General features: G+C 48.5%; 1 protein-coding gene across 1 annotated transcript in view; it reads right to left on the reverse strand.

Annotated features, from left to right (window-relative positions):
• Positions 1-17,707, reverse strand: part of AATK (apoptosis associated tyrosine kinase) — a 30,685-nt gene extending 12,978 nt beyond the window's left edge. Inside the window, 1 exon segment of the mRNA XM_038742121.1 lies at positions 17,629-17,707. The gene's annotated coding sequence lies outside the window, so the exon portion shown is untranslated.
• Between the last annotated feature and the right edge of the window lie 5,169 nt (positions 17,708-22,876).

Below are 22,876 nucleotides of genomic sequence, written 5' to 3' on the forward strand. Positions count from 1 at the left end.
CAACTCACCCAGCCGCTCTCCTCCTCCAGCCCGGCCCGCACACTCCGTTCCTCTGATCCCACCTTCCCACCGGGCCGCCATCTCGGCTGTCTCACCCTGGAATGACCTCCTGTTTCCTATCCTATTTTTTAGGATTCTATCCTATCTGAGACCGGGAGCCCGTTGTTGGGTAGAAATTGTCTCTCTCTGTTGCCGAACTGTACTTTCCAAGCGCTCGGTACAGTGCTCTGCACACCGTAAGCGCTCAATAAACACTGGAATTTATTGTAGCGTCAGCCTCCCGCCCTAGACTGTAAGCTCACCGTGGGCAGGGAACGTATCCACCCATTCTGTTAAACGGTATTCTCCCAAACACTCAGTAATAATAATAATAATAATAATTGTGGTATTTATTAAGCGCTTACTATGTGCCAGGCACTGCATTAAGCACTGGCTATATAATAATGATATTTGTGGTATTTGTTAAGCGCTTACTATGTGTCAGGCACTGTATTAAGTGCTGGCTACATAATAATAATAATATTTGTGGTATTTGTTAAGCATTTACTAGGTGCCAGGCACTGTATTAAGCACTGGCTACATAATAATGATATTTGTGGTATTTGTTAAGCGCTTACTATGTGCCAGGCACTGTATTAAGTGCTGGCTACATAATAATAATATTTGTGGTATTTGCTAAGCGCTTACTATGTGCCAGGCACTGTATTAAGCGCTGGCTACATAATAATAATATTTGCGGTATTTGTTAAGTGCTTACTATGTGCCAGGCACTGAATTAAGCACTGTGGCTAGATAATAATATTTTTTGTGGTATTTGCTAAGGGCTTACTGTGTGCCAGACACTGTTTAACGTGCTGGCTAGACAATAATAATAATTGTGGTATTTGTTAAGTGCTTACTATGTATCAGGCACTGTATTAAGCACTGGCTAGATAGTAGTAATATTTGTGGTATTTGTTAAGTGCTTACTGTGTGCCAAGCATTGTATTAAGCGCTAGCTAGATAGTAATAATAATTGGGGATTTGTTAAGCTGACACTGTATTAAGCACTGGCTAGATAGTAATAATATTTGAGGTATTTGTTAAGTGCTTACTGTGTGCCAGGCACTGTATTAAACGCTGGCTAGATAGCAATACTAACTGTGGTATTTGTTAAGCGCTTACTGTGTGCCAGGCACTGTATTAAGCGCTGGCTAGATAGTAATAATTGCAGTTTTTGTTCAGCGCTATGTGCCAGGCACTATACTAAGCGCTGAAGTGGATACAAGGTAATCGGGTTGGACACAGTCCCCGTCCCACGTGGGGCTCACGGTCTCAATTGCCATTTTCCACATGAGGGAACCGAGGCCCAGATAAGCATAGTGACTTATAGCGTAGACGAGCGGCGGAGGCAGGATTAGAACCCAGGACCCGGGCACTAGCCACTACCCCATGCAGTGCTCTGCAAGCCCTGTAAAAGCCCCACCCCCTGCCCTCAAGCCCCTGCCCCCAGGGCCCATCTTTGGAGCAACCCCCCCATCACCCCTGCCCCCTCTGGACTGGGCAGAAGCCCCCTGTGAGCAGAGAACAAGTCTAAGGCTTGTTTGGCTCCTCCCAGGAGCTCAGTAATAATATTAATATTAATATTAATAATAATAATAATAGTACTTGTTAAGCGCTTACTACGTGCCAAGCACTATTCTAAGCACTGGGGTGGGTACAAGGTCATCAGGTTGGCCCATGTGGGGCTCACAGTTTAATCCCCATTTTCCACATGAGGGACTGAGGCCCAGAGAATAATAATAATAATAGTAATTATGGCATTTATTAAGCACTTACTATGTGCAAAGCACTGTTCTAAGCGCTGGGGAGGTTACAAGGTGATCAGCTTGTCCCATGGGGGGACTCACAGTCTTCATCCCCATTTTCCAGATGGGGTCACTGAGGCCCAGAGAAGTGAAGGGACTTGCTCAAAGTCACACAGGGGACAAGTGGTGGAGCCAGGATTTGAACCCGTGACCTCTGATCAATAATAATGATAGCATTTATTAAGCGCTTACTATGTGCAAAGCACTGTTCTAAGCACTGGGGAGGTTACAAGGTGATCAGGTTGCCTCACGGGGTGCTCCCAGTCAATCCCCATTTTGCAGATGAGGTAACAGACGCAGAGAAGTGAAGTGACTTGATCAAAGTCACCCAGCTGACAGTTGGCGGAGCTGGGATTTGAACCCATGACCTCTGACTCCAAAGCCCGGGCTCTTTCCAGTAAGCCACGCTGATTCCCAAGCCCGGGCTCTTGCCACTGAGCGCCACCCCCCAGTTGGAGCTCGGTAACCGGCTCCCCTCCCTCCGGCCCCCAAACCTTCCCTGGGCGGGCGGGCGGGCGGGCGTTGGGACCCTCCCGCCCGGATGGGCCGCGGGCAGCAGCTGGGCCCTGTCACCACCACAGCAACAACAACAGCAACAACAACAGCCGCTACAAAGGCCTCACTGATGAGGAGGAGGAGGAGGACAGACACAGAGAGAAAGAAAGGGGGGGCACAGAGAGAGACAGAGACAGACAGAAAGGGACAGGGAGAGAAAGAGAGAGAGGAACATAGAGGGGACAGAGAGAGACAGGACAGAGACGACAGGGAGTGAGGGAGACAGAGGGACAGAGACAGAAAGGGATGGAGAGAGAGAGAGAGGAACACAGACAGAGAGGGTCAGAGACAGGACAGAGACGACCGAGAGTGAGGGAGGCAGAGAGGGACAGAGACAGAAAGGGATGGAGAGAGAGAGGAACACAGAGAGGGACAGAGAGAGACAGGACAGAGAGAGATGGGGGACAGAGAGACAGAGAAAAGGACAGAGAGAGAAGTGATCGAGACAGAGAGACAGGACAGAGATGAGAGACAGAGAGAGACAGAGAAAAGGACAGAGAGAGGAGTGATCGAGACAGACAGAAAGGGATGGAGAGAGAGGAACACAGACAGAGAGGGACAAAGAGAGACAGGACAGAGAGAGACGGGGAACAGAGAGAGACAGGGCAGGGACAGAGAGAGGAGTGAGGGAGAGACAGGGAGAGAAGGGGATGGAGAGAGAGGAACACAGACAGAGGGACAGGGAGAGACAGGACAGAGAGAGAGAGAGAGAGACAGAGAGAGAGAGATACTGAGAGGGGGACAGAGAAGGACAGGGAGAGGACAGAGACAGAGAGAGGAGTGAGGGAGACAAAGAGACAGAAAGGGATGGAGAGAGAGAGGAACACAGACAGAGAGGGACAGAGAGAGGGAGAGGGACAGAGAGATACAGAGGGGGACAGAGAGAAGGACAGAGAGAGACAGGACAGAGAGGAGTGAGGGAGACGAGAGGGACAAAGAGAGACAGAGAAGGGGATGGACAGGAACACAGACAGAGAGGGACAGAGAGAGGGGGACAGAAAAGAACAGAGAGAGACAGAAAGGGACGGGGAGAGAGAGAGAGAGGAACACAGATAGGGACAGGAGGACAGAGAAAAACAAGACAGGCAGAGAGGGACAGAGAGAGAGAAGGGGAACAGAAAGAGTGTGAGAGAGACAGAAAGGGCCGGAGAGAGAAAGGAACAGAGACAGAGAGGGGCTGAGGGAGACAGAGACAGAGAGAAGGGGGACAGAGAGACACCCACAGAGAGAGACAAAGGGAGAGAGAGAGTCAGAGACAGAGAGAAGGGGATGGAGAGAGAGGAACACAGACAGAGAGGGGCAGAGAGGGGGACAGAGAAAAGAAAAGAGAGAGACAGAAAGGGACAGAGAGAGAGAGGAACACAGATAGGGACAGGAGGACAGAGAGAAACAGGACAGAGACAGAGAGGGACAGAAAGAGCGCGTGAGAGACAGAAAGGAATAGAGAGAGACAGAGAGGGATTGAGGGAGACAGAGACAGAGAGAAGGGGGACAGACACCCACAGAGAGAGACAAAGAGAGAGAGAGGGTCAAAGACCCAGAGACAGAGAGAGATGGAGAGGGCGGCAGCTGTCCCCACCCCGGGGGGCGTCAGGGCGGGCAGGGTCCCCTGTGAAAGGTCACCGCGGCCTGGTTCACCCCCACGCAGGCAAGCAGCTGGTCCTCCAGCCCCCGGCTCCCGGCGGGGCAGGACGGGGCCAACGAAGGCCGGACATTCGGCAGGGTCAGCGCGGCGCAGGGACGCGGACAAGCTCCTCGGTGCCCCCGGCCCCGGGCAGCTCGTCTCTTTTTTCATCCTCTTTGAGAAACGCTTACCATGTGCCCGGCACTGTGCTAAGCGCCGGGGGAGATACGAGCTGGGAGAAGCGGCGCGGCCTAACGGGTAGAGCCCAGGCCTGCGAGTCGGAAGGATCCGGGTTCTCATCCCGGCTCTGGACCTTGTCTGCTGGGTGACCTCGGGCGAGTCACTGCCCTTCTCTGGGCCTCCGTTCCCTCCTCTGGAAAATGGGGACGGAGAGTGTGAGCCCCACGGGGGGCAGGGACTGTGTCCAACCCCATTTGCTTGGATCGAGCCTGGCGCTTAGGACAGTGCCTGGTACATAGTAAGCACTTAACAAATACTATCATTATTATTATTATTATCATTGTTATTCTCTGGGCCTTGGTTACCTCATCTGTAAAACGGGGATTGAGATGGTGAGCCCCACGTGGGACAGGGACTGTGTCCAACCCGATTAGCTGGTATCAACCCCAGCGCTTAGTACAGTGCCTGGCACATAGTAAGCGCTTAATGAATATCATTAAAAAAATGACAAAAAGGCAACCAGGTTGGCCACAGTTCACAGTGGGCATGGCGCTCACGTACTTAATCCCCATTAATAATAATAACAATGGCATTTATTAAGCGCTTACTATGTGCAAAGCACTTTTCTAAGTGCTGGTGAGGTTACAAGGTGATCAGGTTGTCCCCCATGGGACTCACAGTCAATCCCCATTTTCCAGATGAGGTAACTGAGGCACAGAGAAGTTAAGTGACTTGCCCAAAGTCACACAGCTGACAATTGGCGGAGCCGGGATTTGAACCCATGACTTCTGACTCCAAAGCCCGTGCTCTTTCCTACTGAGCGACGCTGCTTCTCAAGTATCTTCTAGACCGTGAGCCCGTTGTTGGGTAGGGACCTTCTCTATATGTTGCCAACTTGTACTTCCCAAGCGCTTAGTACAGTGCTCTGCACACAGTAAGCGCTCAATAAATACAACTGAATGAATGAATTTGACAGATGAGGGGGCTGAGGCCCAGAGAAGGGAAGCGACTCGCCCGAGGTCACACAGCAGATAAGCGGCGGAGCCGGATTAGGACCTGTGTCATTCATTCATTCATTCAATCGTATTTATTGAGCGCTTATTGTGTGCAGAACACCGGTCTAAGCGTGTCCTCTGGCTCCGAGGCCTGGGCTCTACCCTCCAGGCCACACTGCTTCTCCCCAGCAGCTGGGAAGGAGCAGGGGCGGACAGCGGCGGGGAAAGGGAGAAGGGCTCACTGTGTGCTGAACGCTCTGCTCGGCGCCGGGATGGACACGGGGTCATTCGTCAGGGCAGACACAGTCCCCGGGACAATGGGTTCGCGGCCTAACGGCCGCCATTCAGACTATCCACCAAACCGGATAATAATAAGAAGAGCTGCGGTATTTGTTAAGCGCTTACTGTGTGCCAGGCTCTGTACTAAGCGCTGGGGTGGATCCAAGCAAATGGGGTGGGACACGGTCCCTGTCCCCTGTGGGGCTGCCATCTCAATCCCGATTTTAGAGAAGAAGTGTGGCTCAGTGGAAAGAGCCCGGGCTTCGGAGTCAGAGGTCATGGGTTCAAATCCCAGCTCCGCCAATTGTCAGCTGGGTGACTTTGGGCAAAGTCACTTAACTTCTCTGTGCCTCAGTTACCTCATCTGCAAAATGGGGATTAAGAATGTGAGCCCCCCATGGGACAACCTGATCACCTTGTAACCTCCCCAGCGCTTAGAACAGTGCTTGCACATAGTAAGCGCTTAATAAATGCCATCATTATTACTATTATTATTATTATTTGGAGTCAGAGGTCACGGGTTCAAATCCCGGCTCCGCCAATTGTCAGCTGGGTGACTTTGGGCAAGTCACTTCACTTCTCTGGGCCTCAGTTACCTCATCTGTAAAACGGAGATTAAGACTGTGAGCCCCCAGTGGGACAACCTGATCGCCTTGTGGACTCAGGGCCTTATTCGAAAGAGACCTCAGGCCCTTATAAAAGAAGAAAACTTTTAAGACGCTCAGGGGGAGGTAACAGATCATCAGGTCACCCCACCCCAATAACCCCAATAAAGAATAAGTAAATTCTATTTATTTTATTTTGTTTTATTTATTTATTTTACTTGTGCAGTTCGTTCAGTCGTATTTATTGAGCGCTTACTGTGTGCAGAGCACTGGGCTAAGCGCTTGGGAATTCCAAGTTGGCAACATATAGAGACGGTCCCTACCCAACAGTGGGCTCACAGTCTACTCCAATTTGGCTCCTCTAGTGCCAACCTTCTCACTGGGCCGCCTAATCTATCGTCTATCTCACTGCCCACCCCTCGCCCACGTCCCGCCTCTGGCCCCGAACGCCCTCCCTCCACATGCCCGACGGACGACGACGCTCCCCTCCTTCCAAGCCTTATTCAATCAACCGTATTTATTGAGCGCTTACTGTGTGCAGAGCACTGGACTAAGCACTTAGAGAAGCAGCGTGGCTCAGTGGAAAGAGCTTTGGAGTCAGAGGTCGTGGGTTCAAATCCTGGCTCCGCCAACTGTCAGCTGTGTGACTTTGGGCAAGTCACTTCACTTCTCTGAGAAGCAGCGTGGCTCAGTGGAAAGAGCCCGGGCTTGGGAGTCAGAGGTCGTGGGTTCGAATTCCGGCTCCACCACAAGTCTGCTGTGTGACCTTGGGCAAGTCACTTACCTTCTCGGAGCCTCAGTTCCCTCATCTGTAAAAATGGGGATTAAGACTGTGAGCCCCACGTGGGACAACTTGATCACACTGCATCCCCCCCCCAGCGCTTAGAACAGTGCTTTGCACATAGTAAGCGCTTAACAAATGCCATCATCATTATTATTATTATTATTCTCTGGGCCCCAGTTACCTCATCTGTAAAATGGGGATTAAAACTGTGAGCCCCCCGTGGGACAACCCGATCACTTTGTAACTTCCCCAGCGCTTAGAACAGTGCTTTGCACATAGTAAGCGCTTAACAAATACCATTATTATTATTATTATTATTGTTATTATTATTAAAAGCCCACCTCTTCCAAGAGGCCTTCCGTGACTAGGGCCCCATTTCCTCTTCTCCCACTCCCCGCTGCGTCGCCCCTGCACTCGGATTTGCCGCCTTTATTCACCCCTCCCTCGGCCCCACAGCCCTTCTGTCTACATCTGTGATTTATTCACTGATAGGAACATCTTTCTCCCCCTCCACGCTTGAAGCATCATCAATCGTATTTATTGAGCGCTTACTATGTGCAGAGCACTGTACTAAGCGCTTGGGAAGTACAAACTGGCAACACAAGCAGCCTGGCTTAGTCAAAGGGCCTGAGAGGCGGAGGTCGTGGGTTCTAATCCCGGCTCCGCCGCTTATCAGCTGGGTGACTTTGGGCGAGTCACTTCGCTTCTCTGGGCCTCAGTTACCTCATCTGGAAAATGGGGGTGAAGACTGGGAGCCTCATGTAGGTACCTCGTATAATAAGATAGCATTTATTAAGCGCTTACTATGATGATGATGGTATTTATTAAGCGCTTACTATGTGCAAAGCACTGTTCTAAGCATTGGGGAGATTACAAGGTGATCAGGTTGTCCCACGGGGGGCTCACAGTCGTCATCCCCATTTTCCAGATGAGGTAACTGAGGCCCAGAAAAGTGAAGTGACTCGCCCAAAGTCACACAGCTGATAGGTGGTGGAGCGGGGAGTTGAACCCATTCATTCATTCAATCGTATTTATTGAGCGCTTACTGTGTGCAGAGCACTGGACTAAGCGCTTGGGAAGTACAAGTTGGCAACAGATAGAGACGGTCCCTACCCAACAGTGGGTTCCCTGTGGGAGAATGGTAGTGTTTATTGAATCCCTGTGGGAGAATGGTAGTGATAACTGAACCCCTGTAGGAGAATGGTAATAATAATAATGATGGTATTATTTATTGAATCCCTGTAGGAGAATGGTAGTGCTTATTGAATCCCTGTAGGAGAATGGTACTGCTTATTGAATCCCTGTAGGAAAACGGTAGTGTTTATTGAATCCCTGTAGGACAGTGGTAGTATTTATTGAATCCCTGTGGGAGAATGGTAGTGTTTATTGAATCTCTGAGAAAGAATGGTAGTGTTTATTAAATGCTTGTAGTAGGAAATGGGTAGGGTTTACTGAACCCCTGTAGGGCAAAAGTGGTGTTTATTGAATCCCTGTGGGAGAATGGTAGTGTTTACTGAACCCCTGTAGGAGAATGGTACTGTTCACTGAACCCCTATAGGAGAATGGTACTGTTTATTGAATCCCTGTAGGAGAATGGTGGTGTTTATTGAATCCCTGTGGGAGAATGGTGGTGTTTATTGAATCCCTGTGGGAGAATGGTGGTGTTTATTGAATCCCCGTGGGAGAATGGCAGTGATAACTGAACCCCCATAGGAGAACGGTAGTGATAACTGAACCCCTGTAGCAGAATGGTAGTGATAACTGAACCCCTGTAGGAGAATGGTAGTATTTATTGAATCCTTGTAGGAGAATGGTAGTGTTTACCGAACCCCATAGGAGAACAGTAGTGTTTATTGAACCTCTATAGGGGAATGGTACTGCTTATTGAATCCCTGTAGGAAAATGGTAGTGTTTATTGAATCCCTGTAGGAAAATGGTAGTGTTTATTGAATCCCTGTAGGAAAATGGTAGTGTTTATTGAATCCCTGTAGGAAAATGGTAGTGTTTATTGAATCCCTGTAGGACAGTGGTAGCATTTATTGAATCCCTGTGGGAGAATGGTATTGTTTACTGAACCCCTGTAGGAGAATGGTAGTGTTTACTGAACCCCATAGGAGAATGGTAGTGTTTATTGAACCCCTGTAGGAGAATGGTACTGCTTATTGAATCCCTGTAGGAAAATGGTAGTGTTTATTGAATCCCTCTAGGAAAATGGTAGTGTTTATTGAATCCCTGTAGGACAATGGTAGTATTTATTGAATCCCTGTGGGAGAATGGTAGTGTTTACTGAACCCCTGTAGGAGAATGGTAGTGTTTACTGAACCCCTAGGAGAATGGTAGTGTTTACTGAACCCCTGTAGGAGAATGGTACTGCTTATTGAATTCCTGTAGGAAAATGGTAGTGTTTATTGAATCCCTGTAGGACAATGGTAGTATTTATTGAATCCCTGTGGGAGAATGGTAGTGTTTACTGAACCCCTGTAGGAGAATGGCAGTGTTTACTGAACCCCTGTAGGAGAATGGTAGTGTTTACTGAACCCCTGTAGGAGAATGGTAGTGTTTACTGAATCCCTGTAGGAGAATGGTTGTGTTTATTTAACCCCTGTGGGAGAATGGTAGTGATAACTGAACCCCTTTAGGAGAATGGTAGGGTTTATTGGACTCCTGTAGGAGAATGGTTCTGTTTACCAAACCCTGGTAGGAGAATGGTAGCGCTTAACAAACCCCTGTAGGAGAATGGTGGTGTTTATTGAGCATGCCTAGTAGAAGAATGGTCATGTTTGAGCCCAAGGGGGAGGAGAATGGTGGTATTTCTTGAACAATCATAGTAAGAAAATGATGGTGCTTATTTCACACTCATCCTGGGAAAATAGTGGTGTTTATAGGAAGCTTGTTGAAAGAGTAGAGGAATGGCTGCATTTATTGAACGCTCATAAAAAGAGGAGGAGGACAGTGGTATTTACGGTGTACTGGTAGGACTAGTAATGGCATTTACTGAGCACCTAGAGCCCAATCAATCAAACAATGAGAGTTATTGAGCACTCACCGTGTGCACGGCCCTTGGGAAATGACAGTACAACAGAGTCAGTAAGAATCAACGGTACTTACTGAGTGCTGTGTGCAGAGCACTGTATTAAGCGCTCGGAAGAGGACAAGACGATAGTCAGTATCGATCAGTGGAGGAGGAGGAGGGGGGGAGGAAGAGGAGGGGAAGGAGAAGGAAGGGAAGCCATTAGCCATTGGAGAAGCAGCGTGGCTCAGTGGAAAGAGCCCGGGCTTTGGAGTCAGAGGTCATGGGTTCAAATCCCGGCTCCGCCAATTGTCAGCTGTGTGACTTTGGGCAAGTCACTTCACTTCTCCGGGCCTCAGTTACCTCATCTGTAAAATGGGGATTAAAACTGTGAGCCCCGCCGTGGGACAATCTGATCACCTTGTAACCTCCCCAACGCTTAGAACAGTGCTTTGCATGCAGTAAGCGCTTAATAAATGCCATCATCATTATTATTATTATTAGGTCTTCAGCCCGGGGATGCGATCGATTTTCTCGAGAGCATCTCGGTACCTTTTTTCCTGGGGTATTTTTAGGTCTTAAATGTGACGGAGCCGGGGGACGTCAGACATGCAATGCGTGGAGCCCCTGCCCCATCTCCGGGGGGTCGCCGGTGCCCCAGCGGTGCTGCCCGCTCGCTCCCTCCTGGGGGAAAGGGCTCAGTTCGGGCCTGAGTTCGAATCCCCTCCACAGCTGCCAGGCCCAGGGCCTCATCGGGAAGCGGGGGTTCCCGGCTGAGTAAGGGCTATCCGTCTCCCTCAGCTCCGGAGCTCTGGCTTTTCTGAGGAAAACAGACCCAATAATCATCATCATCACCATAATAATAATAATTGCGGTCTTTGTTCAGCGCTTACTACATACCGGGCACTTTTCTAAGCACCGGGGAAGATACGAACATCAACAGGTTGGACCCAGTCCCTGCCCCACATGGTGAATTAATTCACCTTTTACAGATGAGGCAACTGAAGCCCAGAGAAGTGAAGAGACTTACCCAAGGTCACACAGCAGACAAGGCCCGGGCTCCATCCACTAGTTCTGAGGAAAACAGGCCCAACACAGACCTAATAATAATAATTAGTGAGGGGTATCTGAGCCATGACACACTCCCTGCCCACCACAAGCTTACAGTCTAGGGGAGGGGAGAGGGACGCTAACAGAAATAAATTATCGGAGAAGCAGCGTGGCTCAGAGGAAAGAGCCCAGGCTTGGGAGCCAGAGGTCATGGGTTCTAATCCCGGCTCTGCCACTTTCATTCATTCATTCAATCGTATTTATTGAGCGCTTACTGTGTGCAGAGCACTGGACGAAGCGCTTGGGAAGTCCAAGTTGGCAACATATAGAGACGGTCCCTACCCGACAGTGGGCTCACAGTCTAGAAGGGGGAGACAAACAACAAACTTTGTCAGCTGGGTGACTTTGGGCAAGTCGCTTCCCTTCTCTGGGCCTCAGTTCCCTCATCTGGAAAGTGGGGATGAAGGCTGGGAGCCCCATGTGGGACCACCCGATCACCTTATATCCCCCCCAGCGCTTAGGACAGTGCTTGGCACATAGTGAGCACCTAACAAATGCCATCATTATTATTTTTAAATAAATAAAATTGCGGATACGGACATTAGGCGCTGTGGGGTTGAAGAAGGGGTGAGAAAAGGGAGCAGATCCAAGAGCAATCCCAGAACGCCTTTTGAGCGAGCCTGCCCTGTGGGGAGGGGATGGGGGGGGGGGGAAATAATAATAATGGTATTTGCATGGGTAAGGAAGCCTGTGAGCCCCATGTGGGACAACCTACTTGTCCTTCCCAAGCGCTTAGTACAGTGCTCTGCACACAGTAAGCGCTCAATATGATTGATGATGATGATGATGACAACCTGATGACCTTGTATCTATCCCAGCGCTTAGAACAGTGCTTGGCACATAGTAAGTGCTTAACAAATGCCATCATTATTATTTTTAAATAAATAAAATTACGGATACGGCCATAAAGCGCTGTGGGGTTGAAGCAGGGGTGAGAAGGGAGCAAATCCAAGAGCAATCCCAGAACACCTTTTGAGCGACTCTTGCCCTCTGGGGAGGGAATAATAATAATGGTATTTGCATGGGGGATGAAGCCTGTGAGCCCCATGTGGGACAACCTGATGACCTTGTATCTATACCAGCGCTTAGAACAGTGCTTGGCACATAGTAAGCGCTTAACAAATGCCATCATTATTATTTTTTAATATATAAAATTATGGATACGGGCGCTGTGGGGTTGAAGAAGGGGTGAGAAAAGGGAGCAGATCCAAGAGCAATCCCAGAACGCATTTTCAGCGAGTCTGCCCTGTGGGGAGGGGATGGGGGGGAATAATAATAATGGTATTTGCATGGGGGATGAAGCCTGTGAGCCCCATGTGGGACAACTTGATGACCTTGTATCTATCCCAGCACTTAGAACAGTGCTTGGCACATAGTAAGCGCTTAACAAATGCCATCATTATTGTTTTTAAATAAATAAAATTATGGATAGGAGACTGTGAGCCCATTGTTGGGTAGGGACTGTCTCTATATGTTGCCAACTTGTACTTCCCAAGCGCTTAGTACAGTGCTCTGCACACAGTAAGCGCTCAATAAATACGATTGATGATGATGATGATGAAGAAGGGGTGAGAAAAGGGAGCAAATCCAAGAGCAATCCCAGAACGCCTTTTCAGCAAGTCTGCCCTGTGGGGAGGGGATGGGGGGGAATAAAAATAATGGTATTTGCATGGGGGATGAAGCCTGTGAACCCCATGTGGGACAACTTGATGACCTTGTATCTATCCCAGCGCTTAGAACAGTGCTTGGCACATAGTAAGCACTTCACAAATACCACCATTATTATTTGGCACATAGTAAGTGCTTAACAAATACCACCATTATTATTATTATTATTAAGGGAGAGGGAGGCGGGGAAAAGAGGGCTTAATCTCCGTCTTGGAGGAGGTGGGATCTTGGTGGCTGGGAGAGAGTGGCCGTCTGGCATATAGAGCATATGAAGCAGCGTGGCTCAGTGGAAAGAGCCCAGGCTTTGGAATCAGAGGTCATGGGTTCAAATCCCACCTCTGCCAATTGTCAGCTGTGTGACTTTGGGCAAGTCACTTAACTTCTCTGTGCCTCCGTTACCTCATCTGTAAAATGAGGATGAAGACTGTGAGCCCCTTTTGGGACAACCTGATCACCTTGTAACCTCCCCAGCCCTTAGAACAGTGCTTTGCACATAGTAAGTGCTTAATAAATGCCATTATTATTATATTTATTCTATTTCTTTTATTTTGTTGATATGTTTTGTTTTGTTGTCTGTCTCCCCCTTCTAGACTGTGAAACCGCTGTTGGGTAGGGACCGTCTCTATATGTTGCCAACTTGTACTTCCCAAGCGCTTAGTACAGTGCTCTGCACACAAGCGCTCAATAAATACAACTGAATGAATATAGAGAACAGCACGCAGCGCTTAGAACAGTGTCTCCTCATATCCTAACCAAAACACACTTGGAAACATTTACTGGTTGTATCAAATAGACCCTGAATTCTGAGAAGCGTCTCTCGCATTTTTATATTGGAGATGAAAAAGTATTTAGACTTTTCCTCACAGAATATCTCCCCAGTCCATTTTCAGGGGAAAGAACTCTGCTGTCTCCCGCTTCTGATGATGATGATGGCATTTATTAAGCGCTTACTATGTGCAAAGCACTGTTCTAAGCGCTGGGGAGGTTACAAGGTGATTGGGTTGTCCCACGGGGGGCTCACTATCTTAACCCCCATTTTACAGATGAGGGAACTGAGGCCCGGAGAAGTCGAGTGACATGCCCAAAGTCACCCAGCTGACAATTGGCAGAGCTGGGATTTGAACCCATGACCTCTGACTCCAAAGCCTGCCTTGGCTTCTGCCCAGGGGGCACGGGGACCCCCAAAACCCCAACCCACCGTCAAGCGGGGGGCAAGCGGGAGCCAGAAGCTGCTGCCCTCTCATCCCCCAGTCATTTGTTCCTTCAATCGTATTTATTAAGCGCTTACTGTGGGCAGGGCACTGGACTAAGCGCTTGAGAGAGTACAATACAACAATAACCAGACACATTCCCTGCCCACAAGGGGTTCATTGTGTGCAGAGCACTACACTAAGCGCTTGGGAGAGTCCAACAGAAAAACAGACACATTTTCTGCCCCCAACACGGTCGCTGTGTGCAGAGCACTCCACTAAGCACCTGGAAGAGTCCAATACAACAATAATCAGACACATTCCCTTCCCACATGGAGTTCACTGTGTGCAGAGCACTGCACTAAGCGCTTGGGAGAGTCCAATAGAAAAACAGACACATTTTCTGCCCCCAACACGGTCTCTGTGTGCAGAGCACTGCACTAAGCACTTGGGAGAGTCCAATTCAAAAATAAACAGACATTCCCTGCCCACAAGTTCACTGTGTGCAGAGCACTGTACTAAGCACCTGGAAGAGTCCAATACAACAATAAACAGGCACATTCCCTGCCCACATGGAATTCATTGTGTGCAGAGCACTGCACTAAGCGCTTGGGAGAGTCCAATAGAAAAACAGACACATTTTCTGCCCCCAACACGGTCGCTGTGTGCAGAGCACTGCACTAAGCACCTGGGAGAGTCCAATTCAACAATAAACAGACATTCCCTGCCCACGAGTTCACTGTGTGCACAGCACTGTACTAAGCACCTGGAAGAGTCCAATACAACAATAAACAGACACATTCCCTTCCCACATGGAGTTCACTGTGTGCAGAGCACTGCACTAAGCGCTTGGGAGAGTCCAACAGAAAAACAGACACATTTTCTGCCCCCAACAAGTTCGCTGTGTGCAGAGCACTGCACTAAGCGCCTGGGCGAGTCCAGTACAACAATAACCAGACACATTCCTTGCCCACATGGAGTTCACTGTGTGCAAAGCACTGCACTAAGCACTTGGGAGAGTCCAATAGAAAAACAGACACATTTTCTGCCCCCAACAAGTTCACTGTGTGCAGAGCACTGCACTAAGCACTTGGGAGAGTCCAATTCAACAATAAACAGACATTCCCTGCCCACAACGAGTTCACTGTGTGCAGAGCACTGTACTAAGCGCCTGGGCGAGTCCAGTACAACAATAACCAGACACATTCCCTGCCCACATGGAGTACACTGTGTGCAGAGCAGTGCACTAAGCGTTTGGGAGAGTCCAACAGAAAAACAGACACATTTTCTTCCCCCAACACGGTCGCTGTGTGCAGAGCACTGCACTAAGCACTTGGGAGAGTCCAATTCAACAATTAACAGACATTCCCTGCCCACAAGGAGTTCACTGTGTGCAGAGCACTGTACTAAGCGCCTGGAAGAGTCCAATACAACAATAATCAGACACATTCCCTGCCCACAAGGAGTTCACTGTGTGCAGAGCACTGCGCTAAACGCTTGGCCTCACCGGGAGACCCGTTGCACAGCACAGGGGCCCTGGAGTGCGACAGTCGACACATACACACAGACACACAAACACACCCCACAATTTGTCCTCTTCTTACTGTGATGGGACAAGCAAGCAGGCCGCATTTTCCAAATCTTGGCAAGTTTCCTCATCTCCAGGGTGGGGAGGCGGAGGGTCACGGGGGGTGGGGGGCAAGTTTTCGTCTAGTCGGACCCCCCCGACCCCCCTGGGACGTGCAGGGCCGGAGGTTGGTTCCCCTTCTCACGTCTTACCACAGTCCTGCCAAAAATGCCATTTCACAGGGGCTGGAAAAACCACCCGCCTCCCAGCCGGGCCTGGAAGGATGTCATGTCCTTGCGAAAGGATGGGAAGAGAGGGGGGAAGAAAAAAACCCAACATCATCCCCCCCCCCCCACGGATCCAAACACGGGACCCCCGAGGATTCATTCATTCAATTCTTATTTACTGAGCGCTTACTGTGTGCACAGCACTGTACTAAGCGCTTGGGAAGTCCAAGTTGGCAACATCTAGAACCGGTCCCTACCCAACAGCGGGCTCGCAGTCTAGAAGGGGGAGACAGAGAACGAAACAAAACATATTCACAAAATAAAATAAATAGAATAAATATGTACAAATAGGAGTAATAAATGCGTCCAAACATATATCCATATATCCAGGTGCTGTGGGGAAGGGAAGGAGGTAAGGCAGGGGGGATGGGGAGGGGGAGAGGAAGGAGGGGGCTCAGTCTGGGAAGGCCTCTTGGAGGAGGTGAGCTCTCATTCATTCATTCATATTTATTGAGCGCTTACTGTGTGCACAGCACTGTACTAAACGCTTGGGAAGTCCAAGTTGGCAACATCTAGAGACGGTTCCTACCCAGCAGTGGGCTCACAGTCTAGAAGGGGGAGGCAGAGAACAAGACAAAACATATTAACAAAACAAAATAAATAGAATAAATATGTACAAATAAAATAAATACAGAGTAATAAATACGTCCATATATACATATATACAGGTGCTGTGGGGAGGGGAAGGAGGTACGGCGGGGGGGGATGGGGAGGGGGCTTAGCCTGGGAAGGCCTCCTGGAGGAGGCGAGCTCTCAGTAGAGCCTTGGACATCTAGAGACAGTCCCTACCCAACAGTGGGCTCACAGTCTAGAAGGGGGAGACAGAGAACGAAACAAAACATATTAACAAAATAAAATGAACAGAATAAATATGTACAAATAAAACAGAGTAATATGTATGTCCAAACATATATACATATATCCAGGTGCTGTGGGGATTGGAAGGAGGTAAGGTGAGGGGGGATGGGGAGGGGAAGGAGAGGGAGAGGATGGAGGGGGCTCAGTCTGGGAAGGCCTCCTGCAGGAGGTGAGCTCTCAGTAGGGCCTTGAACATATAGAGACGGTCCCTACCCAACAGTGGGCTCACAGTCTAGAAGGGGGAGACAGAGAAGAAAACATATTAACAAAATAAAATAAAAAAAATAAATATGTACAAATAAAATAGAGTAATAAATCTGTCCAAATATCTATACATATATACAGGTGCTGTTGGGAGGGGAAGGAGGTAAGGAGGGGAGGATGGAGAGCGGGAAGAGGGGGACAGGAAGGAGGGGGCTCAGTCTGGGAAGGCCTCCTGGAGGAGGTGAGCTCTCAGTAGGGCCTTGGACATATAGAGACGGTCCCTACCCAACAGCAGGCTCACAGTCTAGAAGGGGGAGTCAGAGAACAAAACATATTAACAAAATAAAATAAATAGAATAAATATGTACAAATAAAATTAATAAATACAGAGTAATAAATACGTCCAAACACATATACATATATCCAGGTGCTGTGGGGAGGAGAAGGAGGTAAGGTGGGGGGGGGGGGGGATGGGGAGGGGGCTCAGCCTGGGAAGGCCTCCTGGAGGAGGTGCGCTCTCAGTAGGGCCTTGAACATCTAGAGACAGTCCCTACCCAACAGTGGGCTCACAGTCTAGAAGGGGGAGACAGAGAACAAAACATATTAACAAAATAAAATAAATAGAATAAATATGTACAAATGTACATATAAATATGTGCAAATATGTACAAATAAAATAAATAAAGAGTAATAAATACGTCCATACATATATCCAGGTGCTGTGGGGATTGGAAGGAGGTAAGGCGGGGGGGATGGGGAGAGGAAAGAGGGGGCTCCAGTCTCGGGGGGATGGGGCAGGGGGAGGAATTGCCAAAAAAAAAAAGAAACAATCAATGAGGGAGGATGCTGAAGACTGGGAACTTACCGGGCTGGAGGTAGGATGCGGGCGAGCTTTTCCCTGGTCAGCCGTCGGAGGAGGGAGAAGAGGGTTGGGGGGACGGGATGGAAAAAGAAAAATGCCAAAAAGAGGGGGGGTGGGGGGGTGGGGAGGGATGAGCAGCTCAGGGGCCGGCGGCAAGGACCGGCTGCAGTGTTGCCTCCTCCTCCTCCTCCTCCATCTTGTCCTGCAGGGATTTGGGGAGGAGGGGTGACCCCTCCATAACGCCCAGAGAGGGTGGGGGGCTTGGGTGCTCAAGACCCTGCCCCTTTTGGGGTCCCCCTCCCTTCCAGGGGCAGCTGGGGGGCTTCCCCCCGCCCCCCTTCTTTCCCCTCCCTGAAGGGGTGCAGGCTGCCAACCGGGTGGGGGGCTTGCCTGGCCCCAGCGTGTAGGGCAATGCAGGCCCCCCGGGGTGGGCTGGGGGCTGCAGGGGAGGGGCTTAGAGGCCGGGGAGCTGTTCCAGTGCTGAGCCCCGCGCCATCTTGGGCGGCCCGGGGGAGGGGGCACGGCTGGCACGAGGCCCACCCACGGGCCCTCTGGACCCTCCCCCACCTGCCAATTGATTTGCACGAGGGCCCGGGGAGAAAGCCCGGCTTGGAGGGTGGGGGAGGGAGGGCATCACCCAGCATCATTACTATCATCATCAACCTATCATGTTTATGGAGCACTTAGGGGGTGCGGAGCACTGGACTAATCATTTGTCACCATCATCCTGTCATGTTTATGGAGCACTTAGAGGGTGCAGAGCACTGGACTAAGCGTTTGTCACCATCATCATCATTCTGTTTATGGAGCACTTAGGGGGTGCACAGCAATAGACTAAGTGTTTGTCCCCATCATCATCATCCAATCATGTTTATGGAGCAGTTAGGGGGTGCAGAGCACTGGACTAAGCGTTTGTCACCATTATCATCATCCTATCATGTTTATGGAGCACTTAGGGGGTGCACAGCACTGGACTAAGCGTTTGTCCCCATCATCATCATCCTGTTTATGGAGCACTTAGGGGGTGCAGAGCACTGGACTAAGCATTTGTCACCGTCATCATCATCCTGTCATGTTTATGGAGCAGTTAGCAGGAGCACTGGACTAAGCGTTTGTCACCGTCATCATCATCCTGTCATGTTTATGGAGCAGTTAGCAGGAGCACTGGACTAAGCGTTTGTCACCATCATCATCATCATCATCATCCTATCATGGTTATGGAACAGTTAGGGGGTGCACAGCACTGGACTAAGAGTTTGTCACCATCAACATCATCCTGTCACGTTTATGGAGCAGTTAGCGGGAGCACTAGAATAATCATTTGTCATCATCATCATCATCATCCTGTCATGTTTATGGAACACTTAGGGGGTGCACAGCACTGGACTAAGCGTTGGTCACCATCATCATCATCCTATCATGTTTATGGAGCAGTTAGGGGGTGCACAGCACTGGACTAAGCGCTTGTCACCATCATCATCATCCTGTCATGTTTATGGAGCAGTTAGCAGGAGCACTGGACTAAGCGTTTGTCACCATCATCATCATCCTATCATGTTTATGGAGCACTTAGGGGGTGCAGAGCACTGGACTAAGCGTTTGTCACCACCATCATCATCCTGTCATGTTTATGGAGCAGTTAGGAGGTGCACAGCACTGGACTAAGCGTTTGTCACCATCATCATCATCCTGTCATGTTTATGGAGCAGTTAGGGGGTGCAGAGCACTGGACTAAGCGTGTGTCACCATCATCATCCTGTCATGTTTATGGAGCAGTTAGGGGGTGCAGAGCACTGGACTAAGCGTTTGTCACCACCATCATCATCCTATCATGTTTATGGAGCAGTTAAGAGCTTTTGTTAAGAGCTTACTAGGTACTAAGCGCTTGGGAGAGTCCAATTCAATAATAATAATGATGGCATTTGTTAAAAGCTTACTGTGTACTAAGCGCTTGGGAGAGTCCAATTCAATAATAATAATAATAATAATAATGGCACTTGTTAAGCGCTTAATACATACCAAGCACTGGACTAAGCATTTGTCACCATCATCATCATCCTATCATGTTTATGGAGCAGTTAGGGGGTGCCCAGCACTGGACTAAGCGTTTGTCACCATCATCATCCGATCATGTTTATGGAGCAGTTAAGAGCTTTTGTTAAGAGCTTATTAGGTACTAAGCGCTTGGGAGAGTCCAATTCAATAATAATAATGATGGCATTTAAGAGCTTACTGTGTACTAAGCGCTTGGGAGAGTCTAATTCAATAATAATAATAATAATAATGCCACTTGTTAAGCACTTACTATGTGCCAAGCACTGGACTAAGCGCTTGGGAGAGTCCAATTCAACAACAATAATAATAATAATAATGATGGCATTTGTTAAGCACTTACTATGTGCTAAGCACTGGACTAAGCACTTGGAAGAGTCCAATTCAATAATAATAATAACGATGGCATTGGTTAAGCACTTACTACGTGCCAAGCACCGGACTAAACGCTAGGGAGAGTCCAATTCAATAATAATAATAATAATGGCACTTGTTAAGCGCTTACTATGTGCCAAACACTGGACTAAGCGCTTGGGAGAGTCCAATTCAATAATAATAATTGAATTGAATAATTGAATAATTAAGCACTTACTATTTGCCAAGCACTCTTCTAAGCGCTGTAGAGGATACAAGGTGATTAGGTTGTCCCACGTGGGGCTCCCAGTCTTCATTCCCATTTTACAGCTGAGGGAACTGAGGCCCAGAGAAGTGAAGTGAGTCGCCCAAAGTCACACAGCTGCCAAATGGGATTTGAACCCATGACCTCTGACGCCCAAGCCCGGGCTCTTTCCATTGAGCCACGCTGCTTTTCTTATTATTCAACAACAAATAGAGACAATCCCTGCTCACAATGGGCTCACACAGTCTAGAATAATAATGACGATGGTATTTGTTGAGGCACTGTGCTGAGCGCTGGGGTGGGTACAAGCTCATCCCCGCACAAATCTTCCAGCGCTTAGCACGGTGCTTGACAATCAATCAATCAATCGTATTTATTGAGCGCTTACTGTGTGCAGAGCACTGTACTAAGCGCTTGGGAAGTACAAGTTGGCGCTTAACAAAAATCCCACCATTATTTACAGTACTTGGCCCATAGTAAGCGCTTAATCATCATCATCAATCGTATTTATTGAGCGCTTACTATGTGCAGAGCACTGTACTAAGCGCTTGGGAAGTACAAATTGGCAACATATAGAGACAGTCCCTACCCAACAGTGGGCTCACAGTCTAAAATACCTTCCTGATTATTTCATTCCATCGTATTGATTGATTTCATCATGATGAGGGTATTTGTTAAGCACTGACTGTGCTAAGCACAGGTGTAGATAGGCGGTCATCAAGTTGTCCCACGTGGAGCTCACAATCTTCAACCCTGTTTTACAGGTGAGGGGACTGAGGCCCGGAGAAGTGAAGTGACTGGCCCAAAGTCACTCAGCTGATGAGCGGCAGAGCTGAGATTAGAACCCACGTCCTCTGAATTTTAGCCCGTTGTGGGCAGGGATTGTCTCTCTCTTGATGAATTGTACTTTCCAAGTGCTTAGTCCAGTGCTCTGCACATAGTAAGCGCTCAATAAATATGATTGATTGATTGATTGATTGATTCCCAGACTGAGCCCCTTCCTTCCTCCCTCTCCCCCTCGTCCCCCTCTCCATACCCCCATCTTACCTCCTTCCCTTCCCCACAGCACTTGTATATATGTATAGATGTTTGTACATATTTATTACTCTTTTTATTTATTTATTTTACTTGTCCATATCTATTCTATTTATTTTATTTTGTTAGTATGTTTGGTTTTGTTCTCTGTCTCCCCCTTTTAGACTGTGAGCCCACTGTTGGGTAGGGACTGTCTCTATATGTTTTTAACTTGTACTTCCCAAGCGCTTAGTACAGTGCTCTGCACATAGTAAGCGCTCAATAAATACGATTGATGATGTTGATGATGATGATGCTCTGCACACACTAAGCGCTCAATAAATACGATTGAATGAATGAATGTCCATATCTTTTAGACTGTGAGCCCACTGTTGGGGACTGTCTCTATATGTTGCCAACTTGTACTTCCCAAGCGCTTAGTACAGTGCTCTGCACACAGTAAGTGCTCAATAAATACGATTGATTGATTGATCTTTCATGGATTTATTTAATAATAATAATAATGGCATTTGTTAAGCACTTACTATGAGCGATGCACTGTTCTAAGCGCTGGGGAGGTTACAAGGCGATCAGGTTCTCCCACGTGGGGCTCACAGCCTTCATCCCCATTTTCCAGATGAGGTCACTGAGGCTCGGAAGTGAAGTGACTTGCCCAAAGTCACCCAGGGGACAAGTGGCAGAGCTGGGATTAGAACCCATGACCTCTGACTCCCAAGCCCGGGCTCTTTCCACTGAGCCACGCTTCCCTCCATTTCTATATTTCATTTATTTATTCATAAATTTATTCATTCATTATCATTAGATTATATTATCATAGTAATTAATATGTTATTACATATCTTTTTAAATAATTGCATTATATTATCTATATTATATTATCATTTATTAATTTATTTATTCATTGATTTCTTCATAAATTTCCTTTATTTCTATATTTCTATTCCTTCCTGTCCCCCTGTCCCCCCACCCGCCAGACTGGCAGCTCACTGTGGGCAGGAAATGTGGTTGTGACAATAATGTTGGTATTTGTTAAGCACTTACTCTCTGCCGAGCACTGTTCTAAGCGCTGAGGGAGATACAAGGTAAACAGGTTGTCCCACGGGGGGAATCCCAGTCTTCATCCCCATTTTACAGATGAGGGAACTGAGGCCCAGAGAAGTGAAGTGACTTACCCAACGTCACACAGCAGACAAGTAGCGGAGCCGGAATTAGAACCCACGACCTCTGCTCCCAAGCCCGGGTTCTTTCCACTAAGCCACGCTAGTGTTCTCTCCCCAGCACTTAATACACTGGTTTGTACTTCCCAAGCGCTTAGTACAGTGCTCTGCACACAGTAAGCGCTCATTAAATACGATTGAATGAATGAATGAATGGTTTGTACAGAGGAAGCGCTCAATTCATTCATATTTATTGAGCGCTTCCTGTGTGCAGAGCACTGGACTAAGTGCTCAGAAAATACGATGGACCGATGACTAAATGCTCAATAAATACCACTGATTGACTAACTTGCCCCCTGAAACGGGGGCTGGATCAGACGCACCTCAG

The sequence above is a fragment of the Tachyglossus aculeatus genome, unplaced genomic scaffold (genome assembly GCF_015852505.1).
Source record: "Tachyglossus aculeatus isolate mTacAcu1 unplaced genomic scaffold, mTacAcu1.pri SUPER_34, whole genome shotgun sequence".
Classification (NCBI taxonomy): domain Eukaryota; kingdom Metazoa; phylum Chordata; class Mammalia; order Monotremata; family Tachyglossidae; genus Tachyglossus; species Tachyglossus aculeatus.